Here is a 23,156-nt window from a genome sequence, read left to right on the forward strand (position 1 = left end):
TTAAAAAAATAAAAAGGTACTGGCAACCAGTCCAGGGTGTACACCGCTTTTTCGTTAGCTGGGTTTACCTCCAGCTCACCTGTGAAAGCCACTGAAAAAAATTGAATGGATGAACTTGGAGGAAAACATTTCCACCAGTGCTACTCTCACTTACTTTGTGACACTTGCAGCTGCTAGACTCTTTTTGATCAAAATTCGAGAGAATGACGCACACAGGGTGTGCGGGTCTGTGTAATACACACGCTAGCAGCCTCTCAAGGGCCTCCAATCCCAGTTCCACTGAATTAATGTCACACCGGAGTAAAAGAGTCACACACACAATCGCACACGGCTCTACAAGCAAACACAAAGACGCTTAAGCACACAAATCCTCTTTTTCTTTGTACGTACACGATGCCGCAATGTAAGTCAGAAACTCAAACGTCCCCCCGCCGTTCCTGTCATTTCTATTAAGATGATAAATGTCCCCCCCCTGACTCCATTGCTTTTTCCACGCAGACTTTCCTCTCAGACCGAGCTCATTGTTTCTTTGTAATACTGAAGCTCGCTCACAGGCTTAAGTCATCATGGCAGCGCCTAAAGCGTTGTTTCTAAGCTCATAAACATCAACTAATAGGGTTCGCTCTGTGAAAAAAAAAGAAAAAAAAGAAAGAAAAAGAACAGCACGGCTTGGCAGAAATGGAGGCGCTGTGTCTTTGCAGAGGAGGAGGTGGGCAACGGTTTTGATTGGATTTTCAGCACCACGGAAGAAAATTCGCTTTGGAATTTCGACATCAACACACCCCGCTGACACAGACAGACACGCCGGAGCTTGAAGGGAGATATGGGAAGACACGCTCGGAGAGCAGAGACAATTAGGGGACTTAAAACAGTGGTGGGAATTTAACATGTCTAAAGGCTCCATAATGCTTTGCTGATGGTTCATCAGAACATACCCGTCCAAAATCAGATACTGTAGTGCTCCCTTAAGAATCTGACAGTGTCAATCAAATGTGAGGAGGGGGAATGTTTGACACATCTCATTATATTGTGATTGTACATTACAGTGGTGTGAAGTGTGTGAAATACTACAATGTGCGTAGGCATGGGCCAATATTAGATTATGATAACCATGAGCACAAACATTGCAGTATCATGGTGTGTCGGTATTAAAATTACAGATCGAAATGACCTATTTTGATTTATTTGAGTAAATAAAAACAGCATTTCCCCCCAATTTTATTGTATTCGTTATTTTATATATTTTGAATTATTTTTATTTATATTACCGAATTTTATTTTTAAACAAAATATATAGACTATTTTGTTCAGTGGATTCTGACGGTATAATAACCGTGAGCACAAACAAAATTACCTATTTTGATTTATTTGAGTAAATAAAAACAAGCATTTTCCCCCAATTTTATTTTATTTATTTATTTATTTATTATTCTATATTTTTTTGAATTATTTTTATTTTATTTATGTTACCATATTTAATTTTTTTAACAAAATACAGACTATTTTGTACAGTGGATTCTGACGGTATGATAACCGTGAGCAAAAATATTAAAGTATCATGGTATGACGGTATTAAAATTTCAGATCTAAAGATCAAAAGACCTTTTGTTGAATTATTTGAGTAAACAAAAACAAAAAATCATTCCCCCCAATTTTATCTTTTTTTTAAATTTTTTATTTAACATATTTTTTAATTATTTTTTGTTTTTTTTATTTTTATTTTATTTTGTATCTGTATCCGTTTTGCAGCAATTAGCATTAGAATATAGTTAAGTTTGATCATTATTCACATCTGTTTAAAACAGTAGGGAAAATAGCTTGTTGCAACATGGCCCTGGTTGATCTGTTATACTCTGCTGCCACCTGCTGACCGTTTTTGTAATAACTACCATTGCTTCAAGCAGTTCAGAGGCTGCGTCAAAGCCTTCTGTATGCTCTAGCATAAATTTGTTTTTTGTTTTTTTAAATGTACGTATAAATACGTCTTTGGGACCATGGCAATTTAAAATTTAAATAAAAAAAATTTGGGAGCAAATTAATGAACAGGCATTGGCAAATTCAAGAATCACAGGTGCATCTCAACAAATTACCGTATCTTAGAAAAGCTGATTTATTTCAGTCAACCTATTCAAAAAGTGGGCTTAGTGGGCTCCGCTATCTCCCATCAACGGAGGCAGTCGACTGGCGGGTAAAAATAAAAGTTGTTTAAATAGATATACTGCTCCATATTCTGATCAAAGCGGTGATCAATTGTTTTGTTTTGTTTTGTTTTTCAAACTTGCTGACCGCTGATCCGTCCCAAAAAATATAGACTATTTAGAACGGAAGAAAGATGTATCATATTAAGATTAAATATATAAATAAATGTTAACATTTTTCTTCTGTTGAATATGGTGCCCAATACTCAAATGCACATTCCTGATAGAACACCTCTTGATATGCTGTCAGTATGTAAGTAATGTGGACCAACAAGAAGGAGACAAGGGGGGGGGGGGTGTTGCGTAACAAGTGAATGTGTGCTGGAGTGGTTTAGGGTATGACACCACAGATGTTCCTGGCTAAAGAAAATTGGGCTGACAGCTGGTGTGTAATAACAAAACTAACTGAGCGTCATTCCCCAGCAGCTGTGTTGTGTGCAATGAAATGTCGGGCTGCCCATGAGCAATGTGTTGCATCGGGAGCACAAAAGTGGGTGTGGAGGTGTTTCCCAATCGCAGACTTGCATCCCACAAGTGCTCACCTGACTGTTTCTATCCCTTGAGACATTGGTGTAACTGTTTTTTTAGCGGCTATTTGGGAGTTATCCCAGGGTTAGCGTGTGGGTGAACAGTTAGCCCACGAGCTAACAGTTAGCTCGCGAATTAGCAGCTATTTGGGAGTTAGCGTACGGGTGAATGGTTAGCCTGCGAGCTAACTGTTAGCTCACGAATTAGCGGCTATTAGCCCGCGAGCTAACCCTAACCTAATGGACGTTTTTTAGCGGCTATTTGGGAGTTATCCCAGGGTTAGCGTGTGGGTGAACAGTTAGCCCACGAGCTAACAGTTAGCTTGCGAATTAGCAGCTATTTGGGAGTTAGCGTACGGGTGAATGGTTAGCCTGCGAGCTAACTGTTAGCTCACGTATTAGCGGCTATTAGCCCGCGAGCTAAACGGTTAGCTCGCGGGCTAACCTAATGGCCGTTTTTTAGCGGGTATTTGGGAGTTATCCCAGGGTTAGCGTGTGGGTGAACAGTTAGCCCACAAGCTAATAGTTAGCTCGCGAATTAGCAGCTATTTGGGAGTTAGCGTACGGGTGAATGATGAGCTAACAGTTAGCTCGCAGGCTAACCTAATGGCCGTTTTTTAGCGGCTATTTGGGAGTTATCCCGGGGGTTAGCATGTGGGTGAATGATTAGCCCGCGAGCTAACAGTTAGCCCGGGAATTAGCAGCTGTTTTGGAGTTGGCATTATAGTTGGTGCAAAAGCTGATGACAAACAAAAAACCTTTAATATGTTGCAAATCACAAAAGCTGTTTAATAAACATGTGCTTGAAGGTATTAATATTTGATTATTAAACATTTTGACATAAACTTTTTTTTCTGCAAATGTATATCGGCTTCAAATATCGGTTATTGGCCTCCCTGACTACCGATAATCATTATCGGCCCTGAAAAAAGCATACCGGTCTATCTCTATACAAAACAACCCAATATTTTGACCCAAGTAAAAGATCTGACCAATATTTATGAGTTGTTTTACCCTTGATGTTTTAATTGCGTAAAAAGACATATTGAACGATTAATCCAATATCCTATATTCAGACCAGCTGCAGGACAAAAGTCTTATGGAAGGTGAAAAGTAAATAAACATCAGTAATCCTACCTTCGGGTGCTGTCTAAATCTGTTTAGGCAGATTGATTTTTTAAGGTCTATTTTATTTACCTTTTCACATTTAAATGCCAAAGTTAACAAAAAGCCAGCAAAAAGATCATCAACGGAGATTACAGGGTTATTCCCCTCTCAACCTGAGTGGAAACAACAAAAGAAAGTAACAATAGGTTATTTGTTTTGAGTAGATTTGGTTTGTTGTAACCCCATGCCAGCAGAGTAGAGTTGAGGCATCACAGCAAGTTTTCCCAAAGTGTTTTTTTTATTGAACGGCCTGTAGGTCAAGACATCAAGAAAGAGCAAACTGTGACCAAGACCGATGAGTTCTGACATTCACTGTCTGCTGTGATCTGCTTGTTGATACGAGCCGGATGTACACGTATGAAAAGATGAGAGGAGACACCTTGATTTGGGTTGACCTCATGAGTCATACAGCTGCTAGGATGCGGAATCCACACAGACAAAAAGCAAACTACAAAAACATATATTAGGGGTGTCTGTAATTAATTTTTTTAATTGTAATTAATTGCAATTTTTTAATCTGTTCTAAATATACAATAAAATGTTTAAAAAAAAAATAAAACATCCTACATTTTCAGACTTAACATAAAAGTGGAAAAAATGTTAAATAGAAATATGGCTGCATCTTTTAGTCATTGATACAGTCATTTCATAATATTCTTATATTATTATAACATTCTTTTTTTTTTTGCGGCTTTTGGGGAGTTAACCTAGGGTTAGCGTGTGGGTGAACAGTTAGCCCACAAGCTAACAGTTAGCTCGCGAATTAGCAGCTATTTGGGAGTTAGCGTACGGGTGAATGGTTAGCCTGGGAGCTAACTGTTAGCTCACAAATTAGCGGCTTTTAGCCCGCGAGCTAACCGGCTAGCTCGCGAATTAACGGCTTTTAGGTTAGCCCGTGAACTAACGGTTAGCTCACGGGCTAACCTAATAGTGAAAAATTGTCTGAACATTTAAAAAAAAAAAATATTTGCAGTAAAAATTACAAATCCTGATGAAAACCCAAAATTTACTACGTTCACAAGCATTCACCGCTCAGTGAGATGCCAGGTTTATCTGCCTTCGGATTCGTAAAAAGGCTGATGCCGATATTTGTCAAAATGTTCAATAACGGCACTGATAATCGGCCCGGCCGATAATCGGTCTATCCCTACTGTTATTATTTGTGTGCACACATAAGTGGGTCGGAAAATGGATGGATCGATGGTCTGAGGAAGTTCTAAATTTGTTCGCGGAATACGCACAAATTCAAGTACGAAGATATTGATGAATCACACATTTCATGCGTACGCATGTTTTGCGTACAAATTGGTACGTGCACACGTGATAGTGAATGAGGCCCATTCAAGGTTGCGTAAGAATACATGCTCATAGCACATCTTTTTTTTTTTCCTAAAACTTTATTTGCGCAATCTCCTTTGTTTGTTTCTCATCTCTTATCCCTGATTTCCACCTTATCAATCATTCACGCTGTTCTATTTAACTTGGCAGCCCACCGCGCCGCGGTGCGTCAGTGGTCCCATGTCGCCAATCATGTGTACGGGGAAGGCCGGCCACTCTCCCACCATGCATAATAATAAAAAAGACCATTTGGGGGGGCACAGAAAAGGTACACACAAAACACGCTGAATTCATTTGTTTTTCATTGTAAAATGACAGGACTGAAAACGAGAAAAAAGGGCAAACGCATATTTAACAAAGGATTCAAAAACAACGTCGTCGGGTTAATCACGCAGACGGGCATTGTTGATGGGCTGGCTGGGGAGCAGGCAAGCAGCTGGCAAAGTTAATTAACTAGTGCTAATCAAAAGCAATCTTCTTTCATTTTCTAATCGTGCATAGTTCATTTCTCGTGTTTCCCGCACTCAGATAATGGCAGCCTTTGTGTGTGTTGCGGAAGTATAAGCGAAAGGAAGAACAACCTGATCGACAAAAAAATAAATAAAAAAAATCATCATTCATGATTCGGTTCACATTAGGCGACAAATTTTTGTGTAAACAGGATTAGATTTAATTACGACATCAGCTAACTAGAAGCAGAGCCACACGGTTTTGTTGTTTGTGTTTTGATAATTTGCTTTCAAAAGAATTACAATCATGAAACAATGTTGATATAAAATGTGGCAGAAAGTGGGAAATCATTTCTAAATCATTATACCTCGCCTAAATTTAATTTGCAACAGTCATATTGTTTCCCACTGGTCCAAAATCGACACTCATTGTGGCTTGGGAGAACTTAAAATGCTCCGCGTGTGGCTCAACAAAATTAATTTCTCCGTCAGGGATTGACAAACAAATCTGAAAATGTTTTTTTTCCTGTTATCTCGCCACCACTCTAATCGCTAAAATTGCCGACAACAAGGTTCAATAATGTTAATTGAAAGACTGCAGACAAATATGTTTGTGTTCCGCTGATTTAAAGGGGTTAGGTTTGTCTGTGCCAATAAGATGAGCTCAAAACCAAAATCGGAAAAATGCACTAGTCAGGCTCGGGTTCGTCAGAGGTCAAGACGCACCCGATTCAAATGATTTGTGTGATTTCTTTATTATTGCAATGCCTTCATACCATGTCAAGCAAAAAAATTAAAGCGGTTGGATGAAATTGTGTTAATACGGAACGTATGGTGTTCCACAGGGTTCAATTCTAGGGCCTCTGCTGTTTTCATTGTGTCTGCTGCCTCTGGGTTCCATAATAATGGTTGAGTTAAATTTCTAGTGCAGTACAACTAGCTTTCAATAAAGAAGGATTTGGTGAATGTGCAAAAGAAACTGGCACTTGCGCTTTGATTGTAATTGCTCGCATTACCTTCAAGACTCCATTTTCTCTATGCTTGTCTTCTATTTCCCACACTTCGGCGGTGACCCAGTTTCCTCACGGGGATTATTAAAGTTTCATTTTATCATCTGCTCTAATCTGAAGCTTTGCGCCTTTATTTAAGATCCACGCCTCCCAGCGTGACGGCGTCGCACGGATGCTTTTGATGGAAAAGATAAGATGGGAGGGGTGCGAGATCAATATTGGGATTATGCATAGTGACATGATTTGCTGAATATTACTGGCATGAATGTGAGGGCGCGTACGGAGGTTCATCAAATATTCACATAATCTGAGAGAGAACAAAACAGTTGACAGCATGGATGTGTCACGGGAGCTTTTCACATGGAGGGATCCGATTACAAATGGACAGGCCACAGAGTTGTGTGAACCAAACCAGTTGGTTAACGGGTTACTATGAAAACGGGGCAAATTATTAATTACATGTGCTGATCTTGGTTTGATTTGTGATGTGTAAATCCATATTTTATAACATGCTTTTCTACTCAACTCATTCACTCCAAGCCATTTTCACGAAAGCAACCCCCTTCGCTCCCGACTGTTTTACTGGATTTGGATTGATTTTGCAAGGCCCACAGAATGTTGTGTTCTATTGCTATAAAACATGTAACCTTCCAAAAGAAAGATTCGAGTCTCTTCTCTCATCAGGAAAAAAAAGTATATTTGTATCTGTTTCCGTTGTGCAGCAATTAGCATTAGAATATAGCTAAGTTTCATCATTATTCACAAACCTGTTGAAAACACTGGCAAAAAGAGCTTGTTGCAACATCGGCCTGGCTGATTTCTTATACTCTGCTGCCACCTGCTGGCTGTTTTTTTTGTAATGACTACCATTGCTTTAAGCCACCTCTTCAGGTCAGAGGCTGCATAGATGCATGCTAGCATAGAACAAAAAATATATATTTTTAAACGTAGAAATACGTTTTTGGGAGTGAAGGGCAAAGTATTTAAAACATATTTAGACGTTTTTGGGTTCGAATGAGTTGATTTTGAGGTTTCGCATCAGCAAAAAAATGTCTGTGACCAAGTACTGGTCCGCTTGACATGCTTCATTTCACCCAAAAAACTAATTTTTTCTGCTTTTTGGTCAGAAACTTGGGGCATTTGTTGACAGTGATGGCACGACACTAAATCTCAACTTTTAGGCCAATCAGTGCAGGGGTTTATGATCAATGGCCAATGAATGACATGATCTGCAAGTTCAATTTCAAGACAAAAACAAATCAAACATTTGCTTACAGACCCGATTTATGGAAAAAGCAGCGCTTAAAAAAATGATTACTCGTTTGTGCAATTTCACACTTGATGGGTGGCCAAGCACTCCAGGGACCCAAATATGTTTGCACGTGTTTCCATAATATGTCCCCTTTAATGTAGGCGTAGTTCAAAGATGACTCTGTTTGATAACTGTAAGAAGAAGAAGTTAATAGCACATTCTGTCTATAGTAAATATGAACAAATTCAAACAAAAACATGCCTAACATGGCCCTACTGGTGAAAACCTACCGCTGTGGGGGACAATCCACAAACACGTTGTGAGTGTTCAACTGAATTTTATTTTCAGAGTTTCCACCCTCACAAGAGCATTCCTGCATTTATTCATCAGAAGGGAACATTTCTTGTCTTCTTTATACGGTATTCTGCAATGGTTAAGCAATAATAGCAACGTTTATCTTTCCGCTTTTTTTTTTGCCAGGGTGAAGAATAGACCGATGTGCGCAAGCAGGTGTTCACGAGCGAGAGCAAAAGGAAGCAAAACCAAATAATGATTCCTTTGATCGAAATAAATTACTAAGAAAAAAAAACAAATCTGTGACCCAAAAACGTCTCAGCTGGAAAGCACGGCAGCTCAATCTGCTGCAACCTATTAAAAGAGTTATTAAGCATTCACGGGAGGCGCGCACATGCCGACAGAATTTACATTTAGCGAACAGATCGCATGCAAAATGCATGTCCGTTTACTTAGCACAATACTTCTTTTCGTTCGTGTACTCACAAATTGAAATAAGCGCACAACGTGCAGCCATGGGAGGGAGTGACGACACAACATTTATGTTTAGCAACGCATGAAATACTGAGTGTGCCTGCATAGAAATTCGCCCATTCTTACATGAAGGTGACATGTTTTCGGGGTCAAGAGAAGCGCTTATATAACAGCAAGGAAAACCTGCTGAGAAGTGGTGTACAAGTACAATTCGAGCTACTTGGCTAAAATGAACGGGAAAAAAAGGGTCAGTTCAAGCTGAAGGCAAATTCATGATGAATTACCAGGAATATCGAAATACCTCACACTCAACTGGCAACGCCGGTTGTTTATTAGAAATGGTCTCCTGCTTCCATTAAAAATAAACATGGAAATGGTCCAGCCCTGTTTTTCTGCCTATTCAATTCTGTGTTTGTATGTTGGGTTTTTATTCAGAAGTTGCTTTTGAGTTTCTAATGTAATTAGAAGCTAAAGCATATGTTGGACCAGTAGCTTGCCAATATCAACTACTGGTAATTAAAATGTTTAACTCATTCACTCCCAGCCATTTTCACTGAAGCAACCCCCTTCGCTCCCGGCTGTTTTACTGGATTTTGACTGATTTTGCAAGGCCCATAGAATATTGTGTTCTATTGCTGTAAAAACATGGAACCTACGAAAAGAAAAAATTGAGTCTCTTCTTTCATCAGGAAAAAAAAAGTATATTTGTATCTGTATCCGTTTTGCAGCAATTAGCATTATAATATAGTTAAGTTTGATCATTATTCACAAATCTGTTTAAAACAGTAGGGAAAGTAGCTTGTAGCAACATGGCCCTGGTTGATCTCTTATACTCTGCTGCCACCTGCTGACCGTTTTTGTAATAACTACCATTGCTTCAAGCAGCTCAGAGGCTGCGACAAAGCCTTCTGCATGCTCTAGCACAGGGGTGGCCAAGTTCGGTCCTCGAGAGCCACTATCCAGCCTGTTTTCCATGTTTCTCTCCACTAACACACCTGATTCATGATCAGGATCGTTGTCAGGCTTCTGCAAAGCTTGCTGATGAGCTGATCATTAGAATCAGCTGCGCTGAAGGAGTAAGACATGGAAAACAGGCTGGATAGTGGCTCTCGAGGACTGAACTTGGCCACCCCTGCTCTAGCATAAAAAAATATAAATAAAATGTAAACGTATAAATACGTCTTTGGGACCATGGCAATATTTTAAATTTAAATTTGAATTTTTTGGGGAGCAAATTAATTAACAGGCATTGGCGAATTCAGGAAGCACAGGTGCAGCTCAACAAATTACCGTATCTTAGAAAAGCTGATTTATTTCAGTCGATCTATTCAAAAAGTGGGCTTAGTGGGCGGCCCCTTATCCCCCGTCAATGGAGGCAGTTGACTGGCGAGTAAAAATAAAAGTTGTTTAAATAGATATATTGCTCCATATTCTGATCAAAGCGGTGATCAATTGTTTTGTTTTGTTTTTCAAACTTGCTGACCGCTGATCCGTCCCAAAATCCCGATTGTGTAAAGCCTAAAAATGTGGATGATTATAGTTTACAGCTAACGAAAACCTCCAAATCTGCACCTCAAAAAATTGAAAATTACATAAGAATCAAAATCCATAGTTTCCCCCACCAGCCCCCGTCAGTCAGTTAAGGAGGTTGTTTTTTTTTTATAAATATCGCTTGTTATACTACACCGTGTACATGGCACAAACCCTTCATTTACATTCATCGATCTTCTGCACTGACGACATAACGCCAAGCTCCGATATAACGAGACACAACATTATATAAAAAAGCAACACAAAAAAAAAAGTGATGGTCTCGTTTGTTCGCCGCCCTTATCCTTCAGCTCGGAATTAATATGTTAATTATCTGCTGATCTGTTGGCGCAGCGTGGTGTATTTTTTAATGAGGAGTTGGCGTCTCTGGAGTCTTGATTAAAAACGAGTAGACAACATTCCTGAGAAGGTGTTCAGGCGGCGCAAAGTGAGAGTGTGTTCACTTTAAGTGTCCAGTGGTGGCTGTGTGCATGCCTGACAGGGGGGAATGGGTAGTAGTGTGTTAAAATGAGCATTAAGAATTGATGTTCCCATCTGGAGGACAAGGTACAGCAGGGTAGAGGAGATTTTTTTTCTTCTTTCAAGAGTTGAGAAGAACAGTTTCATTTAGTGTCAAACAAAATATTCTCTGAGCCTAACGGTGAATTAAAAAAAAGAGAGAGACGGAGCGATGAGGTGAGGAAGGAAACTGAGCCGTCGTGACCTATTAGCAATTGTAATTTAGACATTTGCGATTTTTAGATCCAGTTGAGGTGGCTCGGGCATCTGGTTCGGATGCCTCCTGGACGCCTCCCTGGGCATGTCCGACCGGCGGGAGGCCCCCGGGGACGACCCAGGACACGCTGGATAGACTACGTCTCTCGGCTGGCCTGGGAACGCCTTGGGATCCCGTCAGAGGAGCCTGGTGAAGTGGCTGGGGAGAGGGAAGTCTGGGCTTCCCTGCTAAAGCTGCTGCCCCCGCGACCCGACCCCGGATAAGCGGAATTGAAGACGGAACGGAACGGAACGATTTTTAACTCTTTGACTGCCAAAAACGTTAAATAACGTTTAGTAAAATCCTATGGAGGAGTGCCAAAGACGTTAAAAGACGTTTGTTTCAAAACAGAGGTGAAACTAACCATTTTCTATTGTTGATTACTCAAAAACGGAATAAGATAGAAACAAACTTTTTTTTTCTGATGAAAGATGAGAGTCCAATCTTTCATTTGGTAGTATGTGTGTTTCCATAGTCCAAACACATAATTTTCTGTGGACCTTAAAAGATCAGTCAAAATGCTTAAATCGGCTGGCACCCACGGCATCCCTTTTCTGAAAACGTCTGGCAGGAAATGCTAGAGGAGAATGACGGAGAGATGGACAGAATGAGATGAAAGACAAGAAGAAGAAAAAAGAGGTAGACGACTGACTTATGTTAATTAATCACCGAACCCCAGGGGTAGCATTTACGTTGAATACAACTTTCAAACCTCTTTTTGATGACATTATGCCCCGACTTTGTGCATCTGTCATTCAAATGCATTCAATTCACAGCAAGCGGCGCATAACCTAAATGAAGCGCTGCTACTTCCTAAACAAACACGACCACGTGCATATGTTATCTAATCAATAGGCAACGTCATTATGCGCCACTCTGACATTAAGACATATCTAATCACTGGAGCCAACAGCAGCTTTCAATCAGCACCACCTGCTCCTCGCGCGATGCACCCGCGACAACAACACAGTGAAAGAGCGTGTTGTTTTTGTCCGCGCTTCAACATCGCGGTAGTGTGTGAGTCACACACGCCAGCCTCGCTTCAACCCGGACCCGCTGAGTGCATTGGAGCTAATAAGTTCTGACATCAAAACTTGTCCAAGTTGATTAGGTGGCCTTTAATCATGCAAACTTATCTGCAAACATCCAAGCACAGTTTTTTTTTTTTTTGAAACGCCTAATCAGCAACTCAGCTCCCAGCACTGAACATGAGGAGGAAGACTGCGAACTGTTGCGACATGACCCCCGCAGCTGTTTTTGACACACTGGAGTGCATTAAACAGATGCTCTCCATAAAACAAAAAAAGTGAATCAGATTAGCTGCCTTGTCACTGGCATGTGAACAACATATTCGGTGTACGAAGTCAAGGATCAGGACACCCGGCTGCAACACTGACAGCTAACAATCTTCTGGCAAGGCTGCAGACTTTAGATTTAGAGTATTGTTATTTGGAAGTCAAGTTCTTCCCAGCCAAACTCACCCCAACATGGCTTCGGGGAACTTTCCTATAGGTTTCTTCACGTTAAATTTGAGACTTTTAAGACGTATTTACGCCACTACAGCACATAAACCACAAACAACAGTCCTGGTACAGATGTGAATAAACAAAGAATGACTGTTAACACTGAAATTGTTCTTGAACATGGCTTGCAATGTTTTTTTATTAGTTATCTCTTTGACCGCCAAAAACGTTTAATGACGTATGCTAAAATCCTAATGAATGCCGCCAATAACGTCAATTGACGTCAACTACGTTTTTTTTTTCTCAATGAGCAGTGCAACGTCTTGTGCAGCACTGCCTTGTCATTGGGGTTGTAAAATCCCAAAACAGCCACTAACTATGGCCAGCAGATGGCAGCATTATATCTCTTTTCAATGGGCTCCCGGTGTATGGAATTACAATGAAACACGACGAATCTGATGAAGTAGAATGTTTTCAGGGATGACGTGAATGATCAAAGCCTTTGTCATATTAAATCTAATTCACACAGCGGCACTAAACAAAAAATATTAGTGTCAAAGTCACTGTTGTGCAGAAAATGTATCTTTTCACAAAAAGCTCATTTTCTCCTTATTTTTTCAATTTTCTCTCAATGTCACTCAAATTATTATCTATACTATAATTATTTTCAAATGGTAATTACTAAAGAATGTAATAAGGTAGAAACATGTCTTTTTTCTAATGAAAGAATGGAACGTGATTTTCCATTTGGTACCCACCATGTATATGTAGTCAAAGCACATAATATTCTATTTGCCTTGAAAGATGAGTTAAAATACTCTAAAATCGGCTGGCATTGTCGGGTTTGTTTTTTAGATAACGATTGGCAGTCAAAGAGTTTTAATTATTACATGCTGGGGATATGGACAGTACTGTACAGAGACTCTTAAAAAATTAACAATATAAATTAGAACTCAACAACAAATAAATAAAGTCTAGATCAGGAACAGCTAATTACTTAGCTAGAGATTCACAAAAGAGCATAGCTGGGATGAGACTGAGGTGGCGCAGTAGCAATAACAGCTAGCTGGATAGTGTTAGCTGCTGTCACTTCATTCACAATAGCAGCTAGCAGGCTAGTGTTAGCTGCTAATGTTTGCTGCTGTTGATTCATTTACATAAGCAGATTTCTGGCTAGTGTTAGCTGCTGTTGCTTCATTTAGATTAGCAGCTAGCTGGCCAGCCTTAGCTGCTGTCACTTGGTTTACAATAGCAGCTGGCTGGCTAGTGTTAGCGGATGTTGCTTCATTTATTTTAGCAGCTTTCTGGCTAGTGTTAGCTGCTGTTGCTTCATTTAGATTAGCAGCTAGCTGGCCAGTCTTAGCTGCTGTCACTTGGTTTACAATAGCAGCTGGCTGGTTAGTGTTAGCGGATGTTGCTTCATTTATTTTAGCAGCTAGCTGGCTAGTTTTAGCTGCTGTTGCTTGATTATATTAGCAGCTTGCTGGCTAGTGTTAGCTGATGTCACATCATTTACATTAGTAGGTAGCTGGCTAGTGTTAGCTATTGTTGCTTTATTCAAAACATTAACTAAAAAAAGGGGAAGTTTTTTTTTTTTTTTTAGTTTTTTGTTTGTTTGTTTGGTTGGTTGTTGTTTTTTGCTAATCCAATTCAAGGATTGCTGGTGGAGATCTCGGTTTTATGTCCCACTGAAATTGATCAACCAAGTGATGTTTCTGCATGGACATTAAACCTCTAGCAAGTTACATCTCTTTCTGTATTCACCTGTATTTTTATGTGGTTGGGGAAAAAAAACATCCTTAAGAAGGTTTTCACGCATGCAGGAGATGAAAGGATTGCGAAATAATATTCTAGAATGTACTTTTGTTTCTTTCAAAGAGCATCTCCAATATAGTCTCTCTTTTTTTCTTGATGTGATAACAACCAAGACACAGCAGCTCATCCACAAAAGGCTGATATTAGCAGCAGAGGATGCCTTCTTTGTGTGGTCAAAAGTCTATAAAGCAATCAAATATACATAGAACTCTTTATTTATAACTCCACATCCACTTTGCATTAGGGTCCTTTATTAATGCAAACAGGCTGCGTGAGAGTGGAGATGGGAGACGAAGGGACAGCAAAGGTGGGAAAAAAGAGGAACAGAATGTAAAGGGAATGGAACTGAGCGACGCGAGCGGCAGTTTTAAATATTTCAGCCACGGATTTGCTGTGGAGAAAAAAAAAATACTTTTCATGCAAACTCCAAAAGGACTTTTATAAAACAAGCATTTCGTTCAGTAGGATTCACTCCGTTTGGGGTTGGGGTAGAAAAATGTTTTACTCGCTAAGTGAATTCCCTTCAAGTGAGTTTTCTTGGATATGCTGCAGAAATCTATCGAACTTTTGCCAGAAAAAAAAATGTTGTGGGTGTTGCATGTGCAGTATAGTGAGCATATGAAAGTTGCTCATTTGTAGGATTTGCTTTAATATGTGATGAAAGGAAACAGGCAGAAGAGCTTCTGACTGGGGAACACCACATAAAGAGGTTTTTGTTGGGAGTTCAGTCAATAACTGCTATTAAGCAATCCTAATTAAGAGTATGCAGCTTTAAACTAGAATGGCACTCAGACAACAACCCCCCCCAAAAGCACGCCAAGTAAGTGAAGCTATTTCCATAGCATAGCATAGCATAGCATTGAGCAGGCTATTTCCTGGTTTTTCCCTCGTTCCAATCAATATCAGTAAAGGCCTGATAGTTTTTTTTCCCCCTCCCTGATCTGCTCAAATCAGACAGTCACAGCCTATGACTAAAAACGTGTTCAATATTACAATGTCAAAGTAACGATGTCCTTACATTAAACCTTTTTGGTGAGCCATATTGTGGTGCCCCTGCCAGACCTGACACTCACACTCATGTATATCCATGATAGAATGTGATGAATACAAAGTTGGCAGTGGAGTGGAGTGGCGCCTTGCACAAGCTTGACACATGCTGCAGTTATGCTTTAGGCCAGAGGTGGCAGTCATGAGTAAAAAAGTGACAAGTTCCATAATGCACCTTTAACTCATTCACTGCCATTGACGGCTATAGACGTCAAAAATTAATTTGAACTATTTCTATTAGTTTAACATTTTTGTATGAAAACCTAGAAAAAAATACATTTAGAACAGATATAAAATTTGTGATTAATTGTGAGTTAACTAGTGAAGTCGTGCGATTAATTACGAAAAAAATAATCGCCTGATGCCCCTAATTTTTAATAATATTTTCTTCTTTAAAAAAAAAAGTTATTTTATTTTTTTGTTTTTAATAATCTTTTATTAAAAAAAAGAAGAAAAAAAAAGAAAAGATTATTAAAAATTAGGGGCGTCAGGCGATAACATTTTTTAATCATAATTAATCGCATGACTTCACTAATTAACTCACAATTAATCACAAATTTTATGTTCTAAATGTACAATCAAAAATTCTAGGTTTTCATACTCTTGTTAACAAAAATGGGGACAAAAACGGTAAACTAATAGAAATAGTTCAAATGAATTTTTGACGTCTATAGCCGTTAATGGCAGTGAATGAGTTAATATTTTAACCTGAGACGTAAAAAAAAGAAAAAAAGTGCGCAAGTGAGATAAAAAGATCAATGACAATTGATGAATTTAAACTCAAAATATTCTATATAAAATAAATGAAAATGACTGACAGGACTGTCCTTTAAAACATACTGTGAATTTCACTGTATTTGTTTATTAAATTTGTCCTCAGTGGACTTTGGAATTGCGGATACTGTAAACATACAGACCACAGAGTTGTAAACAAAACATTCATATTCCGATAATAAGGTCAGAGGGTAATAAATGACTCATGGCTGCTGAATATGCTGCTCGGCAGACAAGCTAATCCACCGCAGCACTTCGCCGTGACTTTTGATGTGGCTGCCAAGGCGGTTCGACAGACGAGTGAGTAGTGCCTTTTGTCCCAAAGCCGCAGGAAGAGTAAATGGAATGAGCGGAGGTGCCGCAAAGACCCTCTGAGAGCCCCGACCCTCATTTCCCCAGCGCAGGTATTTGACCAGAACTAAAGAGCTCTCCGGAGCCAAGATGAGAAGCTTGTTAGAATAAGAAACTAGCGGCGCGGCTCATTATTGGCTCCTCTTTGCGGCTCACTCGCTGTAAATCCCTCTTCGCTTTCCTCTCGCCCTGTCAGGAGGTGACGTGTCAATACCGCTCAGCGGTTTGACTCTCGAGAGGGAAATATCGTAGCTTATTTTACAGGCTTTTTTTTTTTTTCCTGGGTTGCTCTTGGGAAACTATTTCTTGGTAGCTGAGATTCAGTTTTGAAATTTGATGGGGTGTCGTGTTGCAATCGACAAAAGGGACATTGCTGATGCATTCCCACATTTGTTATTGTGATTCTTATTCTCCACATTTTTTTGCCGTGTAACTCCCAGATACTACTTCCGATTTACACCGTTCAAATTGCTTCGAAAAATTAACGCATCCCGGGGTATATATCGTCTGATTTCAAATTACTTACAGTATTCACACAATTTAACGTTAAATATGAACTTTTGCCTAGTCATTTTCAATGGGACACATTGAAAAAAAGTCCCACTTTCCACACATACAACTTCTGATAGATATTGTAACATTTTTAATACTTCATTTTATTTTATTAACCATTGTTACACATTATTAACATTTTAATTCTTTATATTAACCTTGTCGAAATGTTTTGTGTCCTGTGCAGAGCAGATGGTGTTGATTTCGGTATAATCTGACCTTAAACTGGGTCATACTATTTAGTCTAAAAAAGTTCCTTCTCAGCGCTTTGTGCGAAAACACATTTGGTCCTTGAGAACAGAATCTGTTTTGAACACCCACATCTGACTCTGTTTTCGCCATCGCTCACGGAAAAGTACCAGAGAGTATGTTTTGTCTACAAATGAAAGAGAGGAGGTCTTTTTAACTATAAGAAACCGTTGTGCACGCGGAAGAGCCACATTTGACGCTCTGAATCCCACGATGTTTAAGTGATGATAGAGGCGTTTATCTGTCCAGAGATCTCTGATTGATTAAAAATCATTTTTGCAAAGGTGTATTTTTCTTACATTAAATCTATCTTCATTTTTGGAACACGCAAAGAGGACAAAATTCAGGATTCCTCTTCACTTCTCATCATTACAACCTGTCTGATACTGCTCAGTGGCACAGTTGGTAAAGTGCATTGTCCACTTACCAGGAGGTCGCAGGTTCGAATCCCACCTCCAACTGTACATAGCAAATATATCAGTGGCCATTATGCTAAATGTTATACATGGACACCAAATGACTATCATATCAGGAAATGCATCATAATTTCACTGAAATGATTACATGCATGTTAGCTTTCAGTATCAGATGACACTTTTCAAAATAAATGATTTCAAACAAGTCAAGTTAGCTCAGTGGTTAGAGCAATTGCCTTCTACCACGAAGTACCTGGGTTCAAACCCCGCTTGGACCACATTTTAGTAATTTATCTTTAAATTGACTTCATAAACAACATGCTTTCAAATCAACTTTCTGCAGAAATCGCACTTTGTCTAGTTTTTGTTTGAAGTTGTCACGTGATTTCAGTTCTGTGTCAATCATCGCTACACTGGGGGGAAAAACGTCTTTCAATTCAGAAAGGAAAGATTTATTGGTGAGGTGAACGGTATGGGATTTTTTTAATAGGTTTTAGGTGAACTAATGAATACACACTCACACGCACGCACATACACAAAAAAAAAGAGAGAGAGCAATGATGATGACATGTCAAATCTGTAAAATTACCGAATGAACAATACTGAGCTCTCTAGAAAAAAAAAAAAGATTTATTAAAAATAATCAACCTTATGAATGAACTGATCTACTCACAAAGGGCCCTTTTCTTCATCCGCTCTGTAAAAGAAAAAACATTTTGCGGTCTTCCACTTTTTTGTGACATTGCACTGCACGTTTGCTGTTAATCTAATTGCTGTGTCTAATAGCGTGAGGTCCAAACGGCGCTTCTATATGCAAATGAGTAATCAAGGAAGCGTCCGCGTCCATTCACGGCTTAAAATAGGGGTGGAAATGAGGCATGTGCGTAACGGCTACAATGTCACGTTGACGCACACGCGCATAAGCTCAGCTGTGGAGTCTCATGAAAGCCACTAGGTTTAATAAGAGGATGACGCAACAGAAGATTGGTCTTTTTGCACTTTGGCTCCAAAATGTTCCAAAGGAAAAAAAGCCTCCAAATATAAGTGGATCATTATCAGTGCATGGCTCGAAATATTTATATCCAACCCCCAGCAGTGCACCAAAAAGAACGAGAGAGAGAAAAATCAATAATGAAGCAGACCCATCAATCAAAACAAATCACTGCCACATGCTTGAACAATATATCACCAGCCTGACAGGAAAAATTATGACTCTAGTGAAGAAGAGCCTCCAAACAGAAACCTATTGCTAATATCAGTGAAAAAGAATGCTGAGGCACGAAATGTACAATAAAAGGTTCTTGTCTAACAGATGAGTTTTGCAATTGTCTTTCTTTGTTACTGTTTTTCATGTGATTATTTTATATTCACGGCCAAGAAGTTCTTTGTCAAATAGTTGGTGTAATTCTAACTTAACTATCGCATTAGTGTGGGTTAGTTAGCAGTCTTTCCACTTTTTAATATGTCATTCAATAATGAGGCAACTACACTGTAAAAAGAGAATTATTGAACCATTTGTTGAATTTTTATTACAAATTAAATTAAAAAAAAATGCTTCAATCGGTAACACGATTGAATTAAGCTAATCCAAAGTAAATATATTAAATTTAATTAAATATGAGTTCATTAAACTTAACTCATTCACTACCATTGACGGCTATGAACGTCAAAAATCCATTTGAACTATTTCTATTAGTTTAACATTTTTTCCCACACTTTTGTAAACAAGAATATGAAAATCTGGAATTTCTTGTATTGTACATTTAGAACAGATATAAAATTTGTGATTAATCGTGAGTTAACTAGTGAAGTCATGCAATTAATTACGATAAGAAAATTTAATTGCCTGAGGCCCCTAATTTTTTATAATCTTTTTTTTTTTTATCGTGTCAGGCGATTCAATGTTTTTAATTGTAATTAATTGCATGACTTCAATAGTTAACTCACAATTAATTCCAAATTTTATATCTATTCTAAATTCACAATAAAAAAAATTCTAGGTTTTTATACTTTTGTTAACAAAAGTGGGAAAAATGTTAAATAGAAATAGTTCAAATGAATTTTTGACGTCTATAGCCGTCAATGGCAGCGAATGAGTTAATATATTCACTTTGGATTACTTTTGGATTAATTTAATTCATGAATGTTAGGAAAAATAATCAATGTTTTTTTTAAAGAAAAACTATTGACTCTTGAAATTGGCTCATGTAGTCTATTAAAAGCTGAAATTCTGAGCATTTGGGCAATCTGAAAGTTGACAAAATTAGTAAATTTTTTCATTGTTCTACTGAGATCCAAATCAGAGCCATCGTGGTATGACTGAACTTGTAAAACCAGACAAAATATACGCCAACAATTTTGTTATCCGTGTGCGGGACACGACAGCTCATCTCTCCTGGGCAAAGATCAGCACTTTGCTTCCAACACTCTATCACACCACTTAAAGCGCCAACCGCTGTAACCGAACACATGTCAAAGCGCGCCAAAGGCCAGTCTAACAAACCAGCCCTCTGTCCCCGACATCCTCTACCTGGCAAACACGGGAATGTTTAATGCTCTCTCCGCCGCCCCGCATGCTAAGAGGAGTGTTATCATCAGCTTGGGCAGCCATGCAGGAAATGAACGGCACGCCTGGACTCCGACAAAGCAACGTCCGACGCCGAGTGGGAGGCCGGCGGCACGGTGAGCCGGGAGAAGATGTAATCACTCAGGAGATAAGGATGCAAGGCAGGCGAGGAATAGAGACTGTAATGTCATACTGTGTATGCTGATTTCATAACGCCATGTTCGTCCAAAACACACTTGAGTGTGCATGTAAAACAACCACGGTAGCAATGTGGTGACTTTAAGCCTGCGGTTACTTTCGGAGGTGAGTGTTAGTGCAAATTCCAAAATAGCCAGAGGCAACATAGAAGTTGGATCTCTAGTTACATCATTCCCTCAACCTTTCATCAAATTTGAAGCACTTCTCTCTTGAATTAATTTGCAATTCTAACCAATCCATTGCTAAGCTTCAAGACAGAAGTACCTCAGATATTAACTTGAACGGCACCCCAGTAGAGCGCATACAGTATCTCCACCAAGGCTCGACAATCCCAAGCATCCATTAAGATATTTGAAGCTATTTGAAGTTAAAAAGATAAACTAAACAGTTCAAAGGAGTGTGAAACATTGAGTTATTCATTTGTGTTGATGTTCTGCCACTAAGTGGCATTAGTGTTTCATGTTGGACATTAGTGACAGGAACAATACATTTTTCTTTTCAAATTCAGAGCATTTGGTATTTGGAACATGAAGCAACTCGAGGACTCCAGGTCATTTTGTTTGTAAATTACAACTAGACACCAGTCCCCACAAATACTTTTTTTTTTTAATAACACTTATTATTGCTAATTTGTGTTATAGTGACTCCATTGCACAACACAGCATGAACAACAATGTTTTTCCATCAACTGTATTTAAATTGCCGATGCCCCTGGACATTGTATTTAATCCATTAAATGACTTTTAATATTTTTTAATGACCCGTGAAAATCATGTCTTGTGGCTTTTTCACAATCTGGAACTAGAAATTAGAAGTGTAGAAAATGGTCATTTCATGTGATTTGAAGGAGGTCAATATTTTTTTTTTGGGGGGGGGGGGATTTTTTTATGCCACAAGATTATCAGGAGACAGCCATTTTGTTGACTGAAAATGACATCACAGTTGCTCAGCTTGCGACCGTCACATGACCAAACTCAGACAACGTATGAGCCGTGATTGGTTGCTGCCTGAGCAACAGAGATGACATTTTCAGTCGACAGCAAGTGGCAAAATGGCCGCCGCCTGAAATGTATAAAAATGAGTCGATTTTGCTGCTTAAATTATATTCCACAAACACGATATTGATCAGCTGTTTAGACAAGTAGGTTTTGCATACAACATATTGCAAAGAAAATTTTGGGGTTGACTTGCAATGCATCTTAGACATCTCTCAGCAAGAAACTAAAGAAAGTAAATGACAATACCCAGTTTAATTTGCAAAGTAGCCACTCTTCTTTTCACTCTTCATGGTCGTCAAGAGACTTCTGGCAGAGAAGGATGATTAAACCATTCATTAACAAGTATACACCGAGGTGATGAAATGTGTCACACACCACTGTGGTGTCGACAAAAAATACAACACACGCAATAACTATAGACACAAAATTACTGAAGTGCTGACCACCTGGCCAAACGTTGACAACACAATGTCACCGTATTAATAAGTCTGCTTCATTGATTCTCTTGGATGAAATGAACATCCCTCACGCCTTTGAGCTGGTAAACAAGCCCAATCTGTTAGTGTGTGGACGCAATTAAGCTCAAGTCACATGGAGAATGACTCATTGCTCTTTTACACTCAGCCTACTGGGACTTAAAATAACTTCTTTCTTTTTTTTTAACATAAAACACTTACACGTCAGCTTCAACAGTTTCATTGCCACGAGTGGAGTTTAATTTGGGGCCTCAGGTGCTAGCTAGCTAGCGAGCTCCCTAGCTAGCTCCCTAGCTAGCTCCTTAGCTAGCTCCCTAGCTAGCTCCCCTGGCGTTCGGTTAACAGCTAGGGAGCTAGCTAGCTAGCTAGCACAAACTACGGCAGGGTTTCTGGATTTGCCACCTCTGTCTCACATACACTCACACAAGAGAACTTGCCTGCAAAATCACAATGAACTTCACTTGCGTATATGAACCGTAAGACGTGCACTTTTGCCCTGAAAAGAAGCGTGCCTCCACACATTGCCCGATAATGACTCCCCTCTCGCCACCCTGACCTGTTTTTCTACCACTGAGCCCCCCCGAAGGGATGCCGCCACCCCTGTTTAAAAGTAATGAATAAACACTTCCCCACACTGACAGCCTCCAAAAAGCAATTTAAAGGAATTAAGTTTTAATTAACATGCAAACACGCCTTCGCTTATCAATTTATATTCACAGAGGGCTCCCCCTGTGTAAAAACAACACCAGAATTTACACACACGCAAATACACAAGTGGCAAGTTAACACAGTCGGCCTGACCTCGGCCAAGACCTACAAGGGCAAAGCTAAGCGCGGCGAGGGACAATAAATGCCGAGCTATGCGTGTAATGAATAAGTTACACACGCCTATTAGGACAGGCGGCAGTGATAAATGCCTCTCATTCACTCATTAGGCCGTTGGCTGTCAGCAGGAGCAAAAGAGACCAAGGGCCAGAGATTTAACCTTGTTTGGGTTTTAACAGCCATGAAATGCATTTCCTTATTGGAGATGAATAAGCTCCTGTCCGCCGTTCGTATATTTATGGTCAAATTAAACACGTACGCTGTGACAGGCAAAGTAAAGGGTGGCCTCAGTGCATATTTAGTCCTGATGGGAACAATAGAAGTGAGCTGGATGAAATTTATTTAACTACAATTAAAAGAGTAAATTTAGTTTTGCCCCTGTTCTCGACAAATTCCAGCTGATGCTCCTTTT

At 39.3% G+C, this 23,156-nt stretch overlaps 1 protein-coding gene across 2 annotated transcripts in view; it reads right to left on the reverse strand.

The window, feature by feature from the left end:
• The window catches only part of snx29 (sorting nexin 29), a 135,360-nt gene that overhangs the window by 66,081 nt on the left and 46,123 nt on the right, over positions 1–23,156 (reverse strand). The window lies entirely within an intron of this gene.

Source organism: Vanacampus margaritifer, chromosome 18 (genome assembly GCF_051991255.1).
Source record: "Vanacampus margaritifer isolate UIUO_Vmar chromosome 18, RoL_Vmar_1.0, whole genome shotgun sequence".
Classification (NCBI taxonomy): domain Eukaryota; kingdom Metazoa; phylum Chordata; class Actinopteri; order Syngnathiformes; family Syngnathidae; genus Vanacampus; species Vanacampus margaritifer.